A 25,519-nucleotide genomic window follows, 5' to 3' on the forward strand; every position below is an offset into this window, starting at 1 on the left:
ATGCTTGTCTTCAGTTATAATCCTGTTCGGTTTGAATAAGACTTTCTATTTCTTTCTTAAAGTGACTATTAATTTTTCATTTACAAATCTTTCAGGTTTTGTCTTTAGACAATGCTTACAACAGATTTTGTTTGAAAGTTTTAATACTGATTACCAAAATTTATACATTTTTTATGTCTTTAAAAATTTTATTTTATTGTTAATAAATTCTTTGTTACACCAAAGATATAAATACTTTCCCCTACATTTTCTTTTGAAATTTTAAATAATTTTTTTACAATTAAATTTGATATTCTCTTAGTTTTCTCATGAAATGGGAAGCTACTTTTATTTTTTCCACTTGTGGTAATCCAATTAACCCAGGACCTTTTACTCACTTATCCATTATTTCTCTAGTAATTTTGTTGTTGTTGTTTGTTTGTTTTGTCTTTTTAGGGCCACACTCATGGCATACTGAGGTTCCCAGGGTAGGGGTCCAATCGGAGCTGCAGCCACCAGCCTACACCAGAGCCACAGCAACGACGGATCCCAACTGCGTCTATGACCTACACCACAGCTCACAGTATCAGCAGATCCTTAACAATGATCGAGTCCAGGGATCAAACCGGCATCCTCATGAATAGTAGTTGGGTTCATTAACCTCTGAGCCACGACGGGAACTCCTTCTCTAGTAATTTGTATTGACAGCTCTCTAATACATTATGGCCTCATATGTGATTATGTGTGTTTCTGGTGTCTTTTATATATTATTTATTGGTCCCTATTTCATAATCTCTTCATTTATATGGCTTTGTAGTAAATTTAGGTGTCCCCTCATTTATTTTTAAATAGTTTATTTAATTGGCCATGCCTTTGGCATGTGCGTGTTTCCAGGCCAGGGACTGAACCTATGCCATAACAGTAACTGGAGTCACAGCAGTGACAACACTGGATCCTTATCCAGCTGAGCTACCACGGAATTCCATACTTTTCAGTGTTATTTTAGACTTTTATTCTTTCCTATGAGTTTACCAAACTGTTGACCTGAAACAAATAGATGACCTGATATTTCTCTAGCAAAGATGGGTTTATGCTGGATTAGGAAAGAATTGAAATTTAGGGTCTGTAATTATGGTGAGCCATACACAAATTCCTGAAGGACAAGGAAAGGAGGCTTCTTTTTATAGAGCAGCAAAGGAAGATGGGAAGATCTAGTAAACAAAGAGTCATGGCTTTTCTTGACTGGAAAGAAGTCTTTCTTTTTCCTATTGGGTTCTCTTATCTTCACAGTGCGTGAGCGCTCCCCCATCTGGTCTCCCAACTCTATTTAATTGGGGTTTCTGTTTATTAAAATTTTACAAAACCACTGATGAGTTTAAAGATGTTGCCTTCTATTCCTAATTTGCTAAGAGCTTTTTATCATAAATGAATATTGGATTTTACTGGGTATTTTTATCTCAATCTATTGAAAAGATTATTGTGAATTTCTCTTTATTAAATCTAACATGGTCAATCACATTGATAGTTTTATGTTAACTATCCTTATACTGTGAGAAAATTTATCTGATTATGATATATTGTTTTATAAACACACACACCACACTTACACTATACATACAATCATTTCTCATTAGTCAAAGTAATCATGGTCTTTAAGTTGCTGTAAACATGGAATTAGTGAATACTGAATTATTGTACCTAGAGGAAATACAAAGTTAGGTTCCTATAAAACTCTGGACGTATTTTAGTCATTGCTCAACATATAATCTTGTTTTATGTGTGCTTTTGTTTAAATACACTTTATTTAATATATAGGTGATTTACTAACATTGAACTCCTGCGCAACAACACTGTCATTCACGCCTGAGTGAGGCTTATCTAACACATGTTATTTTCTCTGCAATATACATCATGGACTTTTGTGCTTAAAACACCAGATTGTACTTTAGTAGAGATTTGGGGACCTTTTTAAACAGTAAAATCACCAAAAAAGAACATAAATGTGGAAAATGTGATATCCAATAACCCGCAAAAAGGACACTAATTTACTGTAAATGAGCAAAAACAGGAAGGCAGAAAGTTGCTTAGTTTGACTGAAGCTGGGAACCAGTGAATCAGGCAGCTTTTTGCAGCTCTGCACGTTTTTGAATAACAATGAAAGCATTTTGAGTACTGACTTTGGGGTTTCAAATACATTTTGACAAGTAGATGAATTCATAAATACTGAATCTACAAATAATGAGAAGTGACTATAATACAGAATTTGATTTGTTATTTTTTTTTAAATTCAGGATTAATGCATCTGTGCTCATAAGTGAAATTGTATTGTCCTTGTTCTCTTTGATATCAAGGTAAATTGAATTTGGTGACTTTTCCTCTTCCTCTTCTCTGAAATATATGAAAGAGAAGTTAGTATTTTTTTAAAAGCTTGATAAAACATATATTTTTAAGACTAAAAAACTGTCCTTTGTAACTGGAAGGAGAAAATCTGACAACCTTTTCAATTTAATGTTTATTAGTTTACTCAGCTTTTAATTTCTCTTTTCAATAAGACTTGGTAATTTGTATTTTTTTTTAATTGTCCATTGCATCTAATGTTTAAAATTAGTTAATTTAAAAAATTTTTTCATCTCTCAAATATCTGGTAAAATGTCATTATTTTTACTCTTTATAAAGGGCTTCTTCCTTTTCTACTTGCTCACATTATCTAGAGGGTTACCTTTTATATTCATCTTCTTAATGACTAATTTTGGGCTGTACTGACCAGCTCTCCTTTATTGTTATCTATTTCATTAGATTTCTTTCTTATTCTCTCAGTCTGTATACGTTCAGTTTGTGTGCTTGCTTATTGTTACTCTCTTGTTATCTCGAGTTGAAGTCTTATTTACTTTCACCCTTCATGTCCTCAAATCAGTGCATTTAAGGCTACAAAATATTCCTCAGGGCATTAATCTTGGTACATGTCACAAATCTGATAGGCAGTATTTTTTGTTGTTGTTTGGCTTTCAGTATAAAATACTGCTAATTTTCACTTTGGTTTTCAAGTCATGGCTTACAATTTTTTTTTCTTCAAAATACGTATACAACTTTTTTTGAGGTAAAAAACTACCACACTGTGATTAAATTTGGTCAATTTTTAAAAGAATTTCACAATAGGCCAAAGATAATGACAACTAAATGCAATACCTAACCCTATCTAGATGTTGTGTGGTAGGGAATAAAATATTATGAAAGATATTATTAGGTCAACTAACAAAACTGGAATATACACAGTAGATTGGTACCTATATATTAAAGTACCAATGCAACTTTTTAAAGTTGTAACTGTGTGGTGGTAATATAAGAGAATATCCCTATTTTTAGGAAATATACACTGGAGGATTTAAGGATGTAGAACCACAACGTGTAATTTACACTGAAATGATTCAGGAAAAATATTACATACATACACACAGAAAATGAGAAAACAAATGGGGTACAATATTAATGGGCAACTCTGCATAAAGGCTACATAGGTATTCTTTGTACTGGTTCTAGCTTTCCCTATTTAACTTTCTGTATATATAAAGTTTTTTCCAAATCAAAAGTTTTTCATGGTTCCTTAAAAAAATATGTATTTTCTACTTATCGGGCACATTATTCTATGTGCACTAGGTGAAACTTCTTAGCCATGTTATTCACATCTGTATCTTTAGTGATAGTCCACTTTATCTGCTTTAACTATTGAATTCAGAGAGATTTCTTTTTATTTGTTTTTTTTTTTTTTTTTTGTCTTTTTGCCTTTTCTAGGGCCACTCCTGTGGCATATGGAGGTTCCCAGGCTAGGGGTCTAATTGGAGCTGTAGCCACTGGCCTATGCCAGAGACACAGCAACTCAGGATCCGAGCAGCGTCTGCAACCTACACCACAGTTCACAGCAAAACGCCGGATCGTTAACCCACTGAGCGAGGCCAGGGATCGAACCTGCAACCTCATGGTTCCTAGTCAGATTCGTTAACCACTGCGCCATGATGGAAACTCTGAGGTTTCTTAAAAATCCCAATAGCTTTGGATTATTTGTGTTTTCCTAGTGACTCCCTTAGGTTTTGCTTTATGTATTTTGAAAATATAATGCTAGGAACATCATGATTTTTTTCAACTTCTACATAATTTCACTTTAGGATTACCTACTATAAAAACAAACAAAAAAAAAGGACAACCAAGTCCAAATATGAAATAAGTTACACAGCAAAATAAATAATGATAATATTAGATCATAACCCAGGGAATAAACTAAGAATCCGTGAGTCCATGCTGATAAATACAAATTGAATAAATAAATGAGAAGGGAAATGTCTTTATATTAGAATGCCAACTAATAAATGCAGAGCAAATCATTCAATTAGAAAATTGCCATGTAACCACACCGAATTATTATTTTAGGGGAGAATTTTCAAGTGAGGCTAAAATGAATGGGTGAAAGCTTGATGACGAAAAGGATATTTACATGGTCTCAATGTTTCTCTCTATAAGATATTTATTATGTCAACTGAAAGAAAAACATGCAATGTAAGAGCTGTGAGTTTAAGTTTTACTCAGGGTCTTACTGAGGACTATAGCACAGGAGATGGCAGCTCATTAGCTCTGGGAAAGCTGTTCCAAAGAGGTAAAGGTATAAGGCAATTTATCTGTGACTTTTCCCTGGGGAATACATGGAGTCAGGTATACATCTTGGCAAAATATTTCTACTACCCACAAAGAACAAATATCTTAAGGATTTTAGTGCTTTTCTATGAATGGGAAAATACAAGAATCTGGGGGCAATAAAATTCTTGCTGAGATATACATCATATACATCAAACTATCTAAGGGGCCTGATTGTCCAAGGCACAGAGCACCCTGTTATCATTTTCATTTTCTCCATCTGGAGCAAGAGTGCTTCATCCTGTTACTGTCTTAATTTTCTGTCTGAAGCAGAGTGGCCTGTTCATCGGTGCCTACAGAAAGTGAATCTCTGAAGAATTGGTTGGTGGGCAAAAATGTTCTTTTGTTCTTTGTTTATAATTACAAAGGAAAAAATAGTAACAAGTGGAGAAATTTGGCAGATACCATCTTAACTATGTGAACAAGTTAAGTTCACTAGAAATGGGACAAATCAATATTTTATCATCTAGGTCATGAACATCTCCTGTTTATACTCAGATGGTTTTATCCATTACATAATATTTTCCCTTGAGCCATGCCCATAAATCCATAGATTCCTGGCTTGTTTATCAGAAACAACCCTAACCAACCAGGTTCTTCCAGTTAAAAGCATTCCACAGATAAGGACTGCCTGGCTAGCAAATCCCTTTAGCTCTTTTGCTCTGAGGTATTCATTAGCATTTCTAGGGGGAGATAAGGTCTAGTCAATCACCTTATTTCTGCTCCCAGCCTCTTTTCCCCCAATCAGAGGAGAGAAGAGACTGCAAGTTCACTGCTTAACCCTTTCCTTCCCATATAGATCACAGATAAATTTACATATACTCCTTTATTAATTTTCACTCTGGCATCCTTAAGTAGAAATCCTTGATCTTGATATAACTGTGTTCATCAATAGTTTGCTTTATGGCTTGTACTTTTCAATTGTGTTTATGAAATCATTCCCACCTCAGGTCACAAAGATCTTTTTCTTTTCTTTTTTTTTTTTGACCATGCCAAGGCATGCAGAAATTCTTGGCCCAGTCCTCCAAACTCCTAGCTTTCTGCACATAGCGCTGGTTCAGCTATCTGTGCACAGGGCATGGGCTGAACACTCCTTACTGAGAAAGTGTCCTCACTGTAGCAGTGTTTGAGGGGCCATCCAGCTCTAAGAAATCTGTGAGCCAATTTAGCTTCAGCCTCATGATGCTGCTTAGACTTTCAGTTCACTCTCTCTTTTTTTTTTTTTTGTTTTCAGCTTAGCTATTTTTTTTTTTTGGCTGCACCCATGGCATGTCCAAGGTCCCACACTAGGAACTGAACCCTAGCCACAGCAGTGACAATGCCAGATCTACCAGGGAACTCCTTATATATCTTCTCAGAGTCTCAGAAGAGTTTCTTTTCAATGAGGATAATATATACCTCACAAGATGGTTGTGTTGAATGAGGAAGGTCATATACTTGCCTTTCCTCACCCCCAACCCCATGGAAGAGTAGAATGGTAGGATGAAAAGATTTCAGGGAGCATTTGGATCCCTTTCTAACCTGCACTACAAAATTGTATAACTCAGCCCCAACCTACCTAAGTCTCACCTTGTATGAAAGAAACTGTAAGATCTCTTCCAGACCAAAATCCGTAATTTAAGATTTTGCAATTGTATTTAGAATAAAAGCCTGACAAGACTCCTGGGCAGTTGTTTTTCTTTGCTAATATTTATTTTATAAATTTACTAAATGAGATAAGTGATTTGATTTATGAATTGAATATTTCACAAGGTAGCATAGGGTACTTTTTTCTTTTTAGCCACGCCCACAATATATGGAAGTTCCTAGACCAGAGATTGAACTTGTGCCATAGCAGTGACCCAAGCCACAGCAGTCACAACACTGGATCCTTAAATGCTAGGCCACCAGCAAAACCAGTATAAGGTAATTCTTAATTTTCTGCTTTATCCCAACAAATAGGCATGTTGTAACCAACTGCAAGAGATTATCAAATAATTTGTTCCTAAAATTATTAATGTGAATGGTAAGAACAATGGAGGGAGGAAGGGAATTCAGGAGAGGGTATCAGAATTGTTGGAGAGATGTTGGTGGGGGGCATTGACTAAAATCTGCTTTTACTTTGGTTAGAAGTTTATTTAAACATTTATTCCTTAAAAGGCAACACTGAGACTAATTTAAGTCTTCTTGTGTTCATTTGCCTAATTTGATGATCAAGTGAAAGCTTTAGTCACCAGTAGAAACCAATTTTTCCTTCAAGTGCAAAAGACAAAGAATCAAGTAAGATAGAACTGATAAAGGCTCTCTAGGTGTATATTTTTGCTCTTTTACAAGTCATCTACCTTCAACAAGATTCTTTTTCTTGTAGGCAATATAAATTGATCCATGGTGGATGGAAAATAACAGTCTATTCTTAAATAACTGTGAACAGGAGGCTCAAAACCAGCTCCTGTTGGAAACAGTTGCAGAATGGGGAAGAATTCTGCCCGGGCACACACACAAAGACCTCTCTCGGCAATGGAGGAGCAGCCAAGCTGCACTGCTGCAGAAGGCCATCGATCACATTTATTATACTGCAGACAGCAGAAATTTTAAGCGAGGCTGGGCTTCCCAAATGCATTCCAGTAATTCAAGTTATGATTCCTAAACTGCGTGTCAGTATTACTTTTTAGGCAGAAATAAAGAAGGTTGAAATTATCAGTCCTGTAACATGGGTAAAAGAACCTGATTTCATTACCTTAATCATTAACAACGGTATTACAAACCATGAGGAATCTTTAAAAAATAACGAGAGAAATTACTTACTACACTACAGTGGCATGCATGATCAAGCCTTTTGTTTGTTTTTGTTTCTTTTTACATAAGAGATAAATTTACTTTGGAGTATATTCAGATGCTGAAGAACAATTTTTGTGTATGTACCTGTGTTTTAATATTTCCAAAATGGAAGTCTTTTATTGCTTTTGTTGATTGTAAGAGTCAGTCATGGTCACGAAAAAGAAAAGAACACAAGATATTCGAAGTGAATTTCCCTCAGATAGTATTTTTTGGAGAATGTGTGTAAAAAAAAATGTTACATGTTTTCCTGACTTTTAATACAGAGCTTTCCATCCATGCCATCTTTCCATATTGATAAGCAGAGAATTGGAGAGGGGGCAGGATAGAGGGGTTTCCTTGTAACCACGGAGAGGAAGAGTCACACAGCACAGAATCAGGGCACTGCTCAGGCTCTCCCATGGGCAAAGCAAGGCAGTCCTGCTGCAGGTCCTGCGAGTTTGGGTCTCCGCATCCTCATTCCTGGTCAGTTGCTACCCAAAGTGTGACTTTGGGCAGTCATCCCAACCTCATTTACAAAATATATGTTCTTTGCATGCTAGTACACCTTGAATTAGATTCTGCTTTATAATCGGTGCTTTGAGAAAGGGATCATTACTTTTTGATGAAAGGTGATTTTGTTTACAGGACCTTTTAAATGGTGGATGCTCTGAATCAATATGTGACATTGAATCTTTTTTTTTTTTTTTAAAGCCCCATAATGCCTATTTAGCTAGCTTCCTTTAGGCTGAGCTTAAAACACTTCATGTTTTTGAGGCATGGAGGTAAAACAGATGTTTCTGAGAAAATGCTTCAAACAATTGATCATGTCTTGTCATTGACAAAATGATGCTAGCACTGGGATCAGTAACAGACAAGGGTTTGGGAGTGGTTGTCTATGCACAAGGAATTTCAAAGATCTGGGCCTCAGGAATACAAGAGGTTTTGTATGGAGCTGAATGAACCTTCCACAGTCTGAAAGCCCATCTTTGGGAAACAAATATCTGGTTGCCATGGAGACACTCAAGGTGGATGAAGGATGGATTAATCAAAATACAGTAAATCCTTTTTACGAGCTTCCTAAGAAATCTAGTATGACGTGAACCCTCTGGTCTGTCTCCTCTTATTCTTCCCTCCATCACACGGGAAATCCACCACGGACATACAATGACACACATTGATTGTTCTCAGTTCTGTGTACACATTAACAACACCCTCTCTTGCCTGAAAGGCATCATCAAACAAGCACAAGTGTTCCTCAAACATTTATTTTTTAAAATAGTTTTTGAAATTTATGGGAAAAAAGTATCCTAAATTCTCAGGCTATAAAAAGAAAAGAGAGTGGTTAAAAACAGCCTCTGAAAATCGATTATTTATTAACTGAGCTATGTTCTCTGGGGAGTAAAGGATTTGAAATAATTTGTGCTGAGATAGAAGCTACATTCAGATTGAGTCTAAATGCACAACTAATCTGATAATTTTAGCTGTTCAATTTAGCAAAAAAAAAAAAAAAGTCATCTCAGTCCCAGGATCAGTTAAATAAAGGAATGCATCTAAATAAATTATTAAGTTGAGTAAATTAAGTAAATAAATTAAATGGCTATTCCTTTCCTTTCCAACAAACTGACAGGCCAAATAAATCAAAAAAGTTAATCCAGTTGTGGGAGACATTTTCAGAAGCCTCTGGTAAATCATTTTGGGGCAGCCAATTCAATTTCAACCCCTGGTATTGAATGGTCACTACCTCAATAGACTGGGTGAACTTGCACAGAATCGGGCCAGTGTAAGTAGGTTTTGGATACCCTCTAAGAACGGATAAAGGTTCTCAGTGAGGATGTCAGTTACTGCAGGCGAGGGGCCTTCAGGAAGTCCAGAGGGACTCAGCACAAGGTACAGACAGGGAGGTTTTCCCCCTCAGCATGCCAGGTCTGAGACTACATGTGTTCTCACAGACTGAAGGGAACAAAGGATGCAAATTCCAAAGGAATTCAGCATAGAGTAAGAGTGATTCTCTGGATAGGCAATGAGATCCTGCTGTATAGCACTAGGAACTACATCTAGTCACTTGTGATGGAGCATGATGGAGGATAATGTGACAAAAAGAATATATATATATATATATATACATACACACACATATACATATATATACACACATATATACATACATACATATATATAAAGACTGGGTCAGTTTGCTGTACTGTAGAAAACTGACAGAATACTATAAACCAACTATAATAGAAAAAATAAAAATTATTAAAAAGAAAAAAAATAAAAAATAAATCAGGAACACTGTTTTTCCTTGGGGAGAAAAAAAGTCATTCTCAGGTCGGGTTGATTTTGGCATGACTGGAGGTAGGAAAGCCTGGGAGTGGGTGCTACTGGCATCTAATGGGTAGAAGCCAAGGACGCTAAGCATCCTACAGTGCCCAGGACAGTCTCTTGAGAAAAAGAAAAGAAAAATGCTGATAGCGCTGAGGTTGAGAAATCCTGGAGTAGAAGTAAATAGTTAACAGGTGCTAAGCAGCACCTTAGATTGAGCACAGATTCATGGATTTACATGAGCAGCATAGAAGGGCTATAACTCCTGCGCTGAGCACTGAGGAATCAGCTCTGAATGTGAAATCTGAAGACCTGAATCAATGGAGCCTTGCTGTTTATTATTACCTAGAACATGTCAGCCTCTTTGAACTCAGTTGTTTAATCTGTTAGACGGTGATAGTAATAACAACCTACCTTAAAGTAAGAATTGAGTGAGGTAACAGATAAACATGGAACATAGGGTTAGTGTTTAGGAAATAATGACTGGAAAAAAAGCCAAACTATCTTATCTTTTATGGGTTTGTTTTTTGTGTGCATGGGTTTTGTTTTGGCCAGACTGGTTAGTTTGGCCTAATAGTGACAATAAAAAGAAAAACAACTGATTTGAAATTTATTACTCACTTTGGATCTTAAAGTACTGTAAGGTAGGAAAAGGTTTTCTTCAGCCCTCTTTGGGTACCTGGGTAAGTGCGAAAACTAAACTAACATAAGGCAGATTAATAGGAAACACACACACACATTTTATTGAATAGTAACAAGTATATGGTCACCCTTCCAAGGAGTAAAGACTCAAGTGACCAGAGTAGATGTTTTTATACCTTGTAGACAAAGCATCAATAAATTTGTGATAAATTGAGAAAAGAGACATGTTTGGGCTAAGAATAGTCAGTGATAAAGGAGTGTCTAGAAACAGAAGAGTTGGTTTAACAAGGTTTATTTATACAGATTTATCAGCCCCCGGTTCCCTGTCTCTGGCGATAGGGATCCCTCTCTTCCACCTTGGACAGGGAGGGTCCTCTCATGTGGGAGGTTTTTGACTGGTTTCAGAGAAAAGTGATGCAGGGGAGGCCAGTGTGACCTTTCTCCTTCTGCTGTTTTCTCGTACTCCTTCTGTTTAAGATAATCAATATACCAAGGTGTCCAATATTAGGACAGCATGTCTTGAACCCCATTAGTATGAAATGTTCTTTTTTTGCTTAGAGTCCACTGGGTGTGAGGCTTCAATACTGCAGGAGGCTGTATTGTTTCTGTGGGTGGCTGAACCACACCAACTCCATTTTGTCAGCTGCATCCCAGGCCCACAGTCCCACCCCTGCCCCTTTCTGCACAACTGAGTTCTAGCTGAATCACTAGGAATTCACCAAAGCCAGATAAGTTCCCTGTCAACTTTTACCCTGGCCTTCATCTGATAGGAAAACTTCAAGAAGGCAGATGGTTAATGGCCTGCGAGGCATGATGGTTATGAGACCCCCAGCCCCCACCCCAAGGTGCGGAGGGTGGGGAGGAAAACCCCCAGTTCCCATGGGTGTGGATGTGCCCCTCCTTTGGTAGTAAGGTTCTGTGTTTAGCTTTGGCCTTTTAAACCTCCCTGTATGCCTTTTGGTGCCTGTCCGTGGGGCTGGTGCGGAGTGCTGCTGTGCATGCCATGCCTCTGGATCTTTGTCTGCCCCATCTTGCTTGTATGTATGTATGCTACCCACAGTAAACTTCCTAACTGCACTTCAGGGAGTTGCCTCCTTTGTTTTTCAATCTCAAAGTTCCTTCTCAGTTTGGAGGATATTATTCAATATCCCCACCATCCAACACTTTGCACTAGAAAAGAGAAGAGCTAGGGAAGGTGTTGGGAGAGGATCAATGAGGACTGCAGGTAGGAAAGCCTAATAGGAAGCTTGGGGTGCATGTATCCAACAGAATTTCAAAGCTGAAGTTTTGCAGTGAGATAGCAATGTAACACTCCCTTCTATCTCTCTGAAAAATGTTTAGTAAAGCGTTATTTACTCCTCTATGACTTGTGGGTTCAAATATGTTTTGTTTTTGTTAACAACCAAGTAATGAATCTTGCTCCAATGTGAATATGCAGGGCTGCCTCTAGTTCATGTTAAAAAAAGAAAAATCCAGGAGTTCCCATCATGGCTCAGTGGTTAACGAATCCGACTAGGAACCATGAGATTATGGGTTTGATCCCTGGCCTTGCTCAGTGGGTTAACAATCTGGCGATGCCATGAGCTCTGGTGTAGGTTGCAGACGCAGCTCGGATCCTGAGTTGCTGTGGCTCTGGCATAGGCAGGTGGCTATGGCTCCGATTGGACCCCTAGCCTGGGAACCTCCATGTGCCGCAGGAGCGGCCCAAGAAATGGCAAAAAGACAAAAAATAAATAAACAAAAAGAAAAAAAGAAAAATCCAAAACTTAGAAATAAGTCAAAAAGTAATTACTATCATGCTAAGAGCAATTTCTAATAAATCCACCTAAGGATCAGCTGGGACCGAAACTTAAGCTTGTTGGTACAATCCGGAACCTAGAGATCGCATAATTACAAAAGCCGATCTGGGGTAATGATTTTCTTTTTTGTTTGGTAGGAAAGATAAACCTGAAAGTTATGGTTTGATTACCCCATAGGATTTTAAAAACTGTACATCTTTTTCTAATTTAGCAATTTTATTTCATCATGAACTTCCCAATTATTGTAAAAATCCCAGTTTCTTAAATTCTCCTTTGAACTGGTTTAATCATTTTGCCAGTTCCTTTATTAAAGTGTTTAATAAATCTGACATGCACTTTATGTTCAAGATTTGTTTTTGAGATTTGAGTTATTAAAAAAAAAAAAAGTTATGTTCTTAACATTTTGAGACTATGTTTGGGACCCGCCTACTGCCTTTGTGTGAATTAGGAAATCTGTGCCTTCCTTGAATATAATTCATTTTATTTTCCTCAAGTATAGTTTTTAGAAGATAGTGCATTTCTTATTTTTTAATAAAAACTACAGTAAGACTAAGGTCATTCTACATAAATTCTATAAATTAATATCCCTATGTTCATTGAAGCATCATTTACAACAGATAAGATATAGAAACATTCTAGTGTCCACTGATGAACGAATGGATACACACACACACACACACATATAGTAATACCCCTCAGTTATAAAAAGAAGAACGAAGTTCTGCCTTTGCCACATGGATAGTCCTTGAAGGTATTTCGCCAAGTGACATAAGTCAGAGAAGGACAAATTCTGCATGATTTCACTCATACGTAGAATTTAAATAAATAAATAAAAACTTACAGAACAGATCAGTGGTTACCAGAGGGGAAGGGAGTTTGGGGGTGGGTGAAATGGGTGAAGGGGGTCAACTGTACGGTGAGGACAGTATTTCGACTGTGGTGAACACTCTGTAGTGTATATAGTTGTTGAATTATAATGCTGTACACCTGAAACTTATATTTTTAAAAATCTACAAATTAAAGTACTGAACACAAAATGAAGTATAATTTTTTGTTTGCTTTTTAGGGCTGCACCCACGGCATGCGGAAGTTCCCAGGCTAGGGGTCCAATCGGAGCTGCAGCTGCCATCCTACACCACAACTACAGCAACGCTGGATTCTAAGCTGCGTCTGTGACCTACACCACAGCTCACAGCAATGCCAGATCCCCCACCCACTGAGCGAGGCCAGGGATTGAATGTACATCCTCACGGATGCTAGCTGGATTCATTTTCTCTGTGCCACAATGGGAACTCCAAAGGAATTTTTTTTTTCCTGTTTTACTGAGTTAGAATTGATGTACAGCACTGTATAAGTTTAAGGTGTACAGCATACATAAGTTGACTTACATATGCTATGAAATGATTAACCCTAGTGAACATCCATCATCTCCTCTTGATGTGGCTGCCTCTTTGTCTTCTGGGCTAGCATATCTTTTGGAAGGTTTCCAATCCATTTGGTTGAAGGTTGTTCAGCATTTGGTTGTAATTTTGTTGTTTTTATAGAGAAAAGGTGAGCTCCAGTCCTTCTATTCCACCATTTAATCCCATCCCAAAGCATGGGAAAATATCTTCCCTCAATTCTGAAGTGATTGCAAAATGGCACGTGGCTAGTATATGATTAACTATGGGAAATGGGCTGAATGGGACTGGTAAGAAGGAGATGCATGAACTAAGAACATGGTGTCGACTCTGGAACCCCGAGTCAGCCCAAGCAAGCAGGACTTCCGCCTGCGCAGGCACAGGTTGTTTCTCAAGGTGTTCTGCATTGATAGCTGTTGCCAGTTTCCCTTGTGCCCTACAGATAAGAAACATCTGCCCAAAGGCTATAGTTAAAGAATAGCTTACCACGTGACTGCAAGCAGCCATGCTGCTAAGCCTTTTTCCCGCCTCACATTTCGAAGGGGCACAATAAAAGTGATGAGGCACAGGCCATCTGGGCTCTTGATCCATGAGGTCTTGAGCCTGCGCCCCAGTCCCCTCTTTAAACTTTACTCCGTCTATATATCTTTCTTCATCGCCGTTTAACTTTTCTTAAGCTTTTCAGTGCCCGTCCTTCATGCCCCACCCGCTGAGCTGGTCCCAGCACCAAAGGAATTTTGAATCATAATAATAACTCACTAGAAAACTCAAGAAATTAGGATTTAATAATTTGTTATAGAATAATTATATATCTTACTTTCACGGAGTCCATTTTTTTTTTTCCTGTGCCCATGGCGTGTGGAAGTTCCCAGGACAGGGACTGACCCCATCCCACAGCAACAACCCAAGCTGCCACAGTGACAACACTGATCCTTAACCTACTGGCCACAGGGAAACTCTGAGACAAAAGTGTTTTTATGACAGTTTCCATGCCTACTTTGTGTCTTACTTTCTAAAGAAATGCAGTTTTTCTTGTGACATTGTATACCTTTAATAAATTGTATTTTCATGAAGCTGTAAAGCTTTCCATTGGCAGTTGTAACTACAAGGTTAAGTTTATCATGAGAGCTATAAAAAGTTATTGAAAATGTGTCCTACAAATTATTGTTGCCAATGCACTGCAATTCCTCAACTGGAGTACTGTTAAGTATGGATTTGAGAAGTCAATTTAGGATTTTCGTCCTTATACACTGAATTCCCATCAGTACATGTTCACCAGGCAATTCAGCTATTAGTGTATACATAGTTGCAGTAGTTTACTCTTTAAATTCTATTCACTATCTATGACACTGAAAGGCCATTATATTCTTCCAATGTTTTAAAACTCTCCTTTAAAGATGATGTTGTTTTTTATCTAATATAGAAAACAAAACTGAATTTTTTTTTGTCTTTTCTAGGGCATGGCATATGGAGGTTCCCAGGGGTCTAATTGGAGCTGTAGCTGCCAGCCTACACCATAGCCACAGCAATGCCAGATCCCAGCCTCGGCTTTGACCTACACCACAGCTCATGGCAATGCTGGATCCTTAACCCACTGAGAGAGGCCAGGGATCGAACCCACAACCTCAGGGTTCCTAGTCGGATTTGTTAGCCACTGAACCACGATGGGAACTCCCAGAAAATTGAATTTGAAATTTAGTTTTGGATCATAAATGGGATTCTCCATTGAACTGAAACTTCTTACTCCTTTTTTGGTATTGTCTATATTGGGAGATTTGTCATCAGTATCAAGAGATTCTGCGATGTGTTTAGCATCAATGTATTTTTCATAAATGTTATCTGTTGCTTTGTCTTCAAGAAATGGGTTAATTCCTTTGATGGTTTTAAATTCATTGATTACACTGAATTTTTGTTCCTGTATTATTTTTCATTTAACATCAGTTTTACTGAAGATATTACGACAAATAGGTCAACAAGTAAATGTAAAAATGATTTTTTTTCAAAATCATACTTTTGATTTGCATTGTGGAAAATACGACAGCACAAGAGTTTCTAATAGGGCACTGCAATCTTCCTTTAAATAAGTGTCTAGTGTCAGGATAGCTTCAACTTCACTATCTCATCTTTTTTTTTTTCCAAAAATGGCTTCAAATTTCTTTCCTAAAATTGTCTTCAATAAACTTCAAAATCGATGCCAGAAAATCTGTGTGTTTTCTATCAAGTTAAAATAAAACAAGGAATAAGACAAGTTTTATAATTTTCTTCAGAGATCTGCTGTCATGATCTTTATGCTCTCCATGCGTATTTGACCACTGTCATATCCCTGGTCATTCAAATTATTTTGTCCAGATTTTTATTTGTCTAGATAACAGTAGATTTGTCTAGATTTTGTCTAGATTATTTTTGTAGGCATTCGACTGAGCATTGACAGTATCTATGTCAGTACAGCTTAACTACTTATTCCTGGAATTTCTAGCCCAGGGAGATAAGATTGCTAACTAGTAAATGCCTAACTTCATCATTTACTTCAGGAAATTCCTGCAAACCAATTTATCAGAGCAAACAGTTACCTCACAGTGGCAAATAACTAGTCACAGCAAGAAAACTATATGCTCACCTGGACGAACAGCTTGCTTATCAGGACAAGAGTTTGTTTATCCAGCCTTATTTCGAGACTCATCCTAAACTGTTATGTTTCAAACTTTACCTAATCCTCACCAGTTTCCCATCTTGAAGAATCTGTCTTACATTACCTGAGCCCAGACCTACAAGCCTTCCCTGCTAAGACTTCCTTAAGATGCTGTTCTCCCTCACTGGTCTAAGTCTAACACACTTGATTTTGCCTAATCAACAGGTTTTTCTAGTAGTTTTTGTAAGAGAGTCAAGAGGCAACATTATTAAAAATATGTCTAGGTTTATCATTTACTGAACAAACCCTCACAAAATGTTATAGACAATTTTGCCTTCTTGAAATCCAAAAAACAAACAAATAAACAAAAACAAATGGGTAATGATTACAATCAGTTCTAAACAGCTTGTATTGGGGTTATTATATCTAAAAGAAGTGAATGATATTTAGTCCTTCCTTATTCTAATAATACATGATTTGCTGCTGATGTTTATATTGTAAGAAAATATTCTACATTTAAAGTTATCATTTGCTATGGAGTTCCCTTTGTGGCTCAGCGGTAATGAACCCGACGAGGATCCATGAGGATGCAGGTTTGATCCCTGGCCTTACTCAGTGGGTTAAGGATCCAGCATTGCCGTAAGCTGTGGTGTAAACTCGAGACACGGCTCGGATCCCGTTGCTGTGGCTGTGGCATAAGCTGGCAGCTGTAGCTCCACTTTGACCCCTAGCCTGGGAACTTCCATATGCCATTGGGTACATCCCTAAAAAGCAAAAATAAATAAATAAATAAATAGATAAAGTTACTATTTGCTATAATTTCTGACAGATGAAGAAAATTCCCATTTACTATATTCACAATATTCTTTGGTAATCTGAATGTTAGCATGGCCACACCCAAACCAAATCTATATTCTGTTTTACACAACAAGGCAATATGAGATAATTTATATATATATTGTCTTTGTCTTTCTAGGGCCGCACCCATGGCATATGGAGGTTCCCAGGCTAGGGATCCAATTGGAGCTGTAGCCACCAGCCTATGCCACAGCTGCAACAACACCAGATCCGAGCCACATGTGCAACTTACACCACACACTCATGGCAACGCTGGATCCTTAACCCACTGAGCAAGGCCAGGGATCGAACCTGCAACCTCATGTTTCCTAGTCAGATTTGTTTCCACTGCGCCATGATGGGAACTCCTATATTTTATTTTACTTTTTTTTGTGTGTGTTTTTAGGGCTTATACCATGGCATATGGAAGTTCGCAGGTTGGGGGTTGAATTGGAGTTGCAGCTGCTGGCCTACACACAGATACAGCAACGTGGGAGCTGAGTCGTGACTGTGAGCAACACCACAGCTCATAGCAATGCCAGATCCTTAACCCACTGAGAGGGGCCAGAGATCAAACCTGTGTTCTCATGGATACTAGTTGGGTTCATTACCACTGAGCCACAATGGGAATTCCCTATAGCTGTGTTGGTTTTTTGTTTTTTGTTTTCAAGTCAGACGGGTAATGTGTCATTGTGGTAAAGGTTTAGAGGGAGGCACACATCACACAGGCGCATGAACACCCAATCATCACACTCATGAACTACAAAAGGATCAGCTATGTTTTAAAATACAGTTCAATCGTAAATGCCTTACATTGTTGCTGATGTGCATTTCATTTTCTTCATGTTTACTAAGAACATGTGATAAATGCTGCCAAACTTTGTACTATTATCAATCTTAAGTCAATTTAATTTTTCCATTTCCAATGACTTTGATACAGAGACAAAATACAGATACCTTTTTTTTTTTTTTTTTTCTTTTTAGGGCCACACTTGCAGCATATGGAAGTTCCTAGGCTAGGGGTTGAATTAGATCTGCGGCTGCCGGCCTACACCACAGCCATAGCAAAGCAGAATCCAAGCCATATCTGCAACCTACACCACAGCTCACCACAACGCCAGATCCTTAACCCACTGAGCAAGGCCAGGGATCAAACCTGCATCCTCATGGATACCAGTGGTTCATTACTGCTGAGCCACAATGGGAACTCCCAAAATACAAATACCTTTGAAGCTGAAAGTTCTAGTAATCTTTTTTGTCATTGCGTAGAATTTGTGTGTACTGGTCTCTGAAATTTATTATGTGTAACCTGAGACAGACACTCACCAACTAGAATTTCCTTTGAATATTCAAGTTATGTGGATGTGTACATGCATTCACAAGAAGCACATTGGATTTAACGGAATCTTCGGTTTTTTTTTCCTCTTTCAATCTAAATGGAAGCTCATCAGTTGGCTTGAGGTGGAGATAGAAGGTAAATTCATAGCCTGTCCCATCAGTGACATCTCAATGCTACATTCTGTTCAAACTTGTAACTCTAAGATTTTCTCCTTTTTCCTCCTGTTTTTCACCTACTTTCTCCAAAAAGTTGTTCAATTATGCACTTTTTTTTTTCATTTTCTCTAACGGAGTTTTATTTTCTTATACTGATAATTAAAAAAAAAATTCTCTTGGACATCTGGGGAAAAGTTATGAAGAGCTTCATATCTTATAATCTACAACATTTAAAAATAATAGGGTTTAAATTTTTAAAAATGGGGCCTAACTAAAATTAAAAGTTTCTGCACAGCAAGCAAAACCCTAAACAAAACAAAAAGACAACCCACAGAATGGGGGGAAATATTTGAAAATGAAATGACGAAGTGATTAATAGCCAAATATATAAATACGTCCTGAAGTTCAATACCAGAAAAACAAACAACCCCATCAAAAAATGGGTAGATCTAAACAGACAGTTCTCCAAAGAACACTTACAGATAGCCCAAAAACACATGAAAAGATGTTCAACATCACTAATTATTAGAGAAATGCAAATCAAACCACCTTACATCACCCAGAATGGCCATCATCAAAAAGTCTACAAACAATAAATGCTGGAGAGTACATGGGAAAAAGGGAACCCTCTTACACTGTTGGTGGGAATGTAAGTTGGTGCAACCACTATGGAAAACAGTATGGAGATTTCTCAAAACCTAAAAACAGAATTATCATTTGATCCAGCAATCCCAGTCCTGGGCATCTAACCAGAGAAAACCATGACCCAAAAAGATACATGTTATCACAAGGTCCACTGCAGCACTATATACAAGAGCCAAGACATGGAAGCAACCTAAATGTCCATTGATAGAGAAGTGGATAAAGAAGATATGGTACATATACACAATGGAATAGTACTCAGACATAAAAAGGAATGAAATAACGGCATTTGCAGCAACATGGGTGGACCTAGAAATTACCATTCTAAGTGAAGTTAGTCAGACAGTGAGACACCAATGTCATATGCCATCACTTATGTGTGGAATCTAAAAAAAGATACAGTGATCTTTGCAGAACAGAAACTGACTCACAGACTTTGAAAATCTTATGGTTTCCAAAGGAGACAGGTGGGGGCAGGGGGAGGAATGGGCTGGAGGTTTGGGATGGAAATGCTGTAAAATTGGGTTGTGATGATGGTTTCAAACTATAAATATAATAAAATTCATTGAGTTAAAAAAGATTTAAAAAACAAGTAAAAAAATAAATAGGGAAACATTTTTTTAAAATAAAAATAATAGGGTTGGGCAAAATATAACTATATAGTGTAGAAACTTGACAGATAGAAAGGAACAAAATGTGCCATTCCCAAATGTCTCCTTCATATTCACATTACTTAAAGCTACAAAGAACCAAGGACTAAAGGACTCAGGAAGAAACTAGATCTTCCTGCTAATAACCTAAAAGAATGTAAATACAGAACTTATTCCAGGAAAGTGTTCCCAGGAAAAGGTTCTGATCTCCTCGCAGGACTTTAGAAATGAGACAGGGAAACTGAGAAAAATGAGCATGTATTTAGGTGAGAAATATGCCCCCAGAGGGGGAGCAGGCAGACAGGTGAGCAGCTGCTCTGCATTTTTCGGGCAAGCTGGTTATAAGGGGCATAAAAATGAAGGGGTGGGCTATTCATTGGGGAGGAAGGGTTTGGGGATCATATTCCCTGATTTTCATTCCAGCCCCGCCTTCCTGAAAAGAGAAAGGATTTGGCATACAAATGAAAGGGTGGAATATTCACTGGCAAAGGATGGGTTTGGGGGTCAGATTCCCAATCTTCTTTCCAGCTCCACCTTCCTGAAAGAAGGAGAGATTTTTGTCCCTACTTAGCCTTGATCAGAAGTGTCATGGCATCCGTGCATGATGCATACTTATCTGCAAGCTTAATTTTATTGTAATGAGAGCATAATGAGCACCAGGTTACATTCAGATGCTGGAGATCCCTGCCTTTTTGCACTGTACCTTGCCTGCCTCCAGCAAGCTTATCATCCCAAAATATGAGGTTTCCTGTCAGTCTGGAGATTCCTACCTTTCTTTGCCCATGGACCCCTGATGTTTGTAAGACATTTGGTTTCTTTCCACCTGGGCCCTGGCCGGTGCCCCACCTTTCTCTGCGCCTATATAGCTATCTGCCTGCTGTTACAAAAGAAACCATCACCATAGGTAACTGCAGAACAAACTAGGTATGGTAGATGGAGGAATAGAAAAATCTGTCTGTAAAACCTCCTCTCCTTATTCCATTGTCTCTGCACCAGCAAATATTTCCTTACCAAGTGTTTGCTTTTCCATTTTCACTTTAAATTGCCTGCCTCGTCTTTGAAGTCCCAAACCACTACCCCCACATCCTCATCTGTCTTTAGCTGAAGGTTGTATTTAAGGTGAGGACTTGTGCCCTTCTGTTGAGTTACTCAGTTCTCCTGGTCTCTCCCATCTATACACGTTATTCAACTTTTGTTTGATTTTCTCCTTTAGTCTGCCTCATGTTGATTTAATTCTTAGAGCAGCCGGAAGAGCCCAGAAAGGAGGAGGAAAATTTCTCCCTCCAATGTGAGACCACATCATCACATGTCTGCTGGTGTCATGAACTGAGAAAGATTCAACATCACTTCTGTGATTTTCTTACCAAAATTCTTAACCAGAATTCATCATGAGGAGACATCAGATAACCCCGTGTGTTGTTTTCCAAGACCAAACTTGTGGCACCAGCCAGTGTCCTACAATTCAATTCAGTCCTGACACTAACTACCTATAATTAGCACAGCCTCTGTAGGTTAAAGGGCACAGTCCCACAAGACTGCCCCTACTCCAGACACCAGCTGCAATTCTTGGGTGTCTTCAATGCACCCTATTTCTGTCCACACAATCACAAATTTGGGGATTCCCAAAACCACTCCCCCACCTCGAGTTTTGACCATTCTCACAGCACTCAGGAAAGTACTATATTTACAAGCTACCCTCCCAGCACACTGATGTGTTCATCAACCCAAAAGTACCCAGAATGTTGTTGTTCAAATGTTTCTATCAAGGCGTCATTACATAGATATGGTTGATTATGCCAACTAAAAATTGTCACTCACTATCTGGTTCTACAAGAGTGAAATCACTAGCCACAGCAGCTGCTGACCTTCAACACACCCTGAAAAGAGTTCAAGGTGGAGATCAGAAATAAGGCACTCTGTGCTTTGGGAAAAACTAGCAGAACAGGCTTTCAGATAGTTAGATATTTTCAAAACAAGATTTTATAAACCCAACTTATCACATCTTCTAATATCTAGAAAGCACTAAAGTCATTAACAGAGACATTTGCTCCATGTAACTAACAGCAAACTTCTGCCAAAATGTGTACTTGACTGCACATATCTGCCCTTCACTAAAACCACATGTATACTGACCTTCCTCCTTTACATCTTGGGAGCAGTTCCTCAGAGCTGAGAGGCTGTCTCCCAGGATATAGTCCTCAGCAGGCTATAGTCCTCGTTAGTCCCCAAATAAAACTTAACTCACGACTCTCACGTTTTGCTTCTTTTTTTTTTTTTCAGTTGACAAAACATTGGCTATTGGTGACCTAACTCAATCTTCAGTTCATCTTCTCTCCACTGATGTTGTTGATCTCATTGCCTACAGAAAATTCTATCCTTTTAAATCACTTTTTTTTTTTTTTGGCAACCAACCTCCAAATACTATCTAGGATTGGTTGTAATCTTATTAGCATAACAAAGACACTTCTATCACTCAGGAAATCTCAAGGTTTTATGAGCTCAGTGGCAGGAAAGAGGACAGAGACTAAATATGTTTTCTATGTCTGAGTCTAGTTCTGTTTGGTAAATAAGATCAACTATATCATTATTTTAGATTTCATATATCTGATATTATATATTTGTCTTTCTCTAACTTACTTTACCTAGTATGATAATCTCTAGCTGCATCCATGTTGCTATAGATGATATTATTTCATCCTTTTTAATGGCTGAGTAATATTCCATTATTGATATATATCTATGCATATGTACATATAAACTGTGTCTTCTTCATCTAGTCATCTGTTGATGGGCACTTAGGTTGCTTCCATGTCTTGGCTATTATAAATAGTGCTGCTATGAACAATGGGGTGTATATATCTCTTTTGAATTAGAATTTTCATCTTTTCTAGATATATGCCTAGGAGTGAAATTGCTGGGTCATATGGTAACTCTATGGTAACTCTATTTTTAGTTTTTAAAGACCTCTCCATACTCTTCTTCATATTGGCGGCATCAATTTACATTCCCACCAACAGTGCAGGGGGGTTTCCTTTTCTTCACACCCTCTCCAGCATTTATTATTTATTATTAGTATTTTTTGATAATGGCTTTTTTTTTTTTTTTTTTTTTTAGGGCTGCACCCACAGCATATGGAGGTTCCCAGGCTAGGGGTTGAATCGAAGCTGCAGCTGCCAGCCTATGCCACAGCCATAGCAACAAGGGTACCAAGCCATGTCTACAACCTACACAACAGCTCACGGCAACGCTGGATCCCTAATCTACTGAGTGAGGCCAAGGATCGAACCCACAACCTCATGGTTCCTAGTTGGATTTGTTTCCACTGATCCACAATGGGAACTCTGATAATGGCCATTTTGACCAGTATGAGTTGATACCTCACTGTGGTTTTATTTGCATTCCTCTAATATTTAGTGATTTTGAGCATCTTTTCATGTACTTGTCAGCCATCTGGATGTCTTCTTTGGAGAAATGTATATTTAGGTCTACTACCCATTTTTTGATCAGGTTGTCTGGTTTTTTTGGGGGGGTACTGAGCTGTTTATATATTTTGGAAATTAATCCCTTGTCAGTTGCATCATTTACATCATTTCTCCCATTCTGTGGATCTTTTCCTCAATTTTTTTATGGTTTCCTTTGCTATGCAAAAGCTTTTTAGGTTAATTAGGTACCATTTGTTTATTTTTGCTTTCATTTCCATTACGCTAGGAGATGGACCCAAAAAGATATTCTGCAATCTATGTCAAAGAGCTTTCTGCCTGTTTTCCTCTGAAAGTTTTGTAGTCTCTGGCGTTACATTTGGGTCTTTAATCCATTTTGAGTTTATTTTTGTAGATGGTGTTATAGAATGTTCTCATTTCATTGTTTTACATGTAGCTGTCCAGTTTTCCCAGCACCACTTATTGAAGAGACCGTCTTTCTCCATTGCATATTCTTGCCTTCTTTGTCTTGGATTAATTGACCACAGCCAGGTGGCTTTATTTCTAAGACTAAACATATTTTTTATCATACCACAACCCCAAATTGTGGGATATTCCACATAATAACTGGCCAGTGGTCTTCAAAATTGTCAAAACCACGAAAACAACAAAGCAAAACAAAACAAAACTGTCCCAGATAGAAAGAGACTGAGGAGGCATGAAAACTAAATGCAATGTGGAGACATGGATTGGATTTTGAACCAGAAAAAGATTATTAATGGGACAATTGGTAATATCTGAATAAAGACTTTCGATTAGTTGGTATTGTATCAATGTTAGTTTTCTGTTTTTGATCATTGTATGAGGATTAACATTATGTTAACATTAGGGAAAGGTGGGCAAGGTGTACATGGATAAGGTTTTATACAATTTTTGCAACTTCTTTGTAAGTCTGTTATTATTTAAAAATAAAATAAATGCAAAATATGATGCATGTTCCACACTCTAATTGTTAACAGCAGTTATTTTTATACTAATGAAATTTCCATAATATTAAAGAAGTACTTCCTATAAAATATATAGTGGGAAGTCATTTAGTAATTTCTAATTTATATCTATGAAATATGGCTTTGTGAATTTTTAGTGGTAAGTGAGCATTAATTATTACATAGTGATTCATGTCATAATGAAAGAACTTAGAGATTTAAATTAGAAACTCAATAATACCTTTCCAGTACCACAAATGAATAGCTGATGATAAGAACTAGAATACGAAGCTAGAGCCAGTGATCTAGTAACAATAATAATTGTTTTAAATTTTATTATACTCTCCAATCAATACATTAGTTGGCAAAGTACATTAAAAATGTACTCTGTAACAATCAATTTAAACAATGTAGCCTTAAAATTTTCTTCAGGACTTCATTATAAATAGCAATCAATCAAAGATCAAAGTAATGTTCTTTTATAATCAATTATACTCATTATACCTAAACATTATATTTCTGCCATAGCAAATTTAAACCACTACTTCCAAGCTATGTGCTTTACAATTATTCATTCTAATGCAGTTTTCCATTCATCCGGTGTGTGTAGTTTTCTCTGAGGGTACGCTGGTCTTTTAAATGAGTTTTCCAGTGATCACTAGACACTAGGATTTCTAGAGGAAAACATTTTTGTGTGAGGCAAATTGGGTTAGGTGACAAACTAGGCTGGGAAACTGAGGATGCTGTGGTCTCTGAGGATGCAGGGTGTGAAAGAAAAGACTACTGGAAAGTGTTGGAGATTATTTGGGAAATCTGGAATTTGTCTTCAGAGCAGCTAGGAGAGGTTTATGGCAGGAATGTTCCTGACCCCTGCTAGAAATCTTCTATCTCCTTGTGCAAAAACAGCTCAGATGGGTTTGCTCTTCCAAACATCTGCAGCCCATGCTCTTCACCCAGTCCCCTGAGGTTATAGTTTTTTGTGGGTAACATGCTTCTTTGTAGTGTGGCCTGTGTTCTTGGGCAGCCAGGTGGATGGAAGAGCCTGGGCTGGGGACTCAGACCATTCAAAGGGCTCTGTTTCTATGGGGCCTACACTATTACATGTGAAAAGAATATGAAATACCTACATTCAGATATTTAATAATGGCCATGAGGGAGCCATGAGAAGAGCAGACTCTAATATCACAGTTGAGAGAAAAGAGAAAGGGCTGGATTATAGCCTAATAGCCCAAAACCGAAAC

The 25,519-nt window shown here is 37.8% G+C and overlaps 1 long non-coding RNA gene and 1 other non-coding gene across 3 annotated transcripts in view; both read right to left on the minus strand.

The window, feature by feature from the left end:
* Window positions 1–25,519, minus strand: part of LOC146394915 (uncharacterized) — a 234,253-nt gene that overhangs the window by 171,031 nt on the left and 37,703 nt on the right. The window lies entirely within an intron of this gene.
* On the minus strand, window positions 17,757–17,859 carry LOC146394917 (small nucleolar RNA U13). The gene has a single exon (XR_014834476.1). It is a non-coding gene; the product is annotated as a small nucleolar RNA U13 (small nucleolar RNA).

Source organism: Sus scrofa, chromosome 18 (assembly GCF_054392235.1).
Source record: "Sus scrofa isolate SSC_HxYL_T2T_F1_AM1 chromosome 18, Sscrofa_HxYL_maternal_Yorkshire_Landrace_v2.0, whole genome shotgun sequence".
NCBI classification, from domain to species: domain Eukaryota; kingdom Metazoa; phylum Chordata; class Mammalia; order Artiodactyla; family Suidae; genus Sus; species Sus scrofa.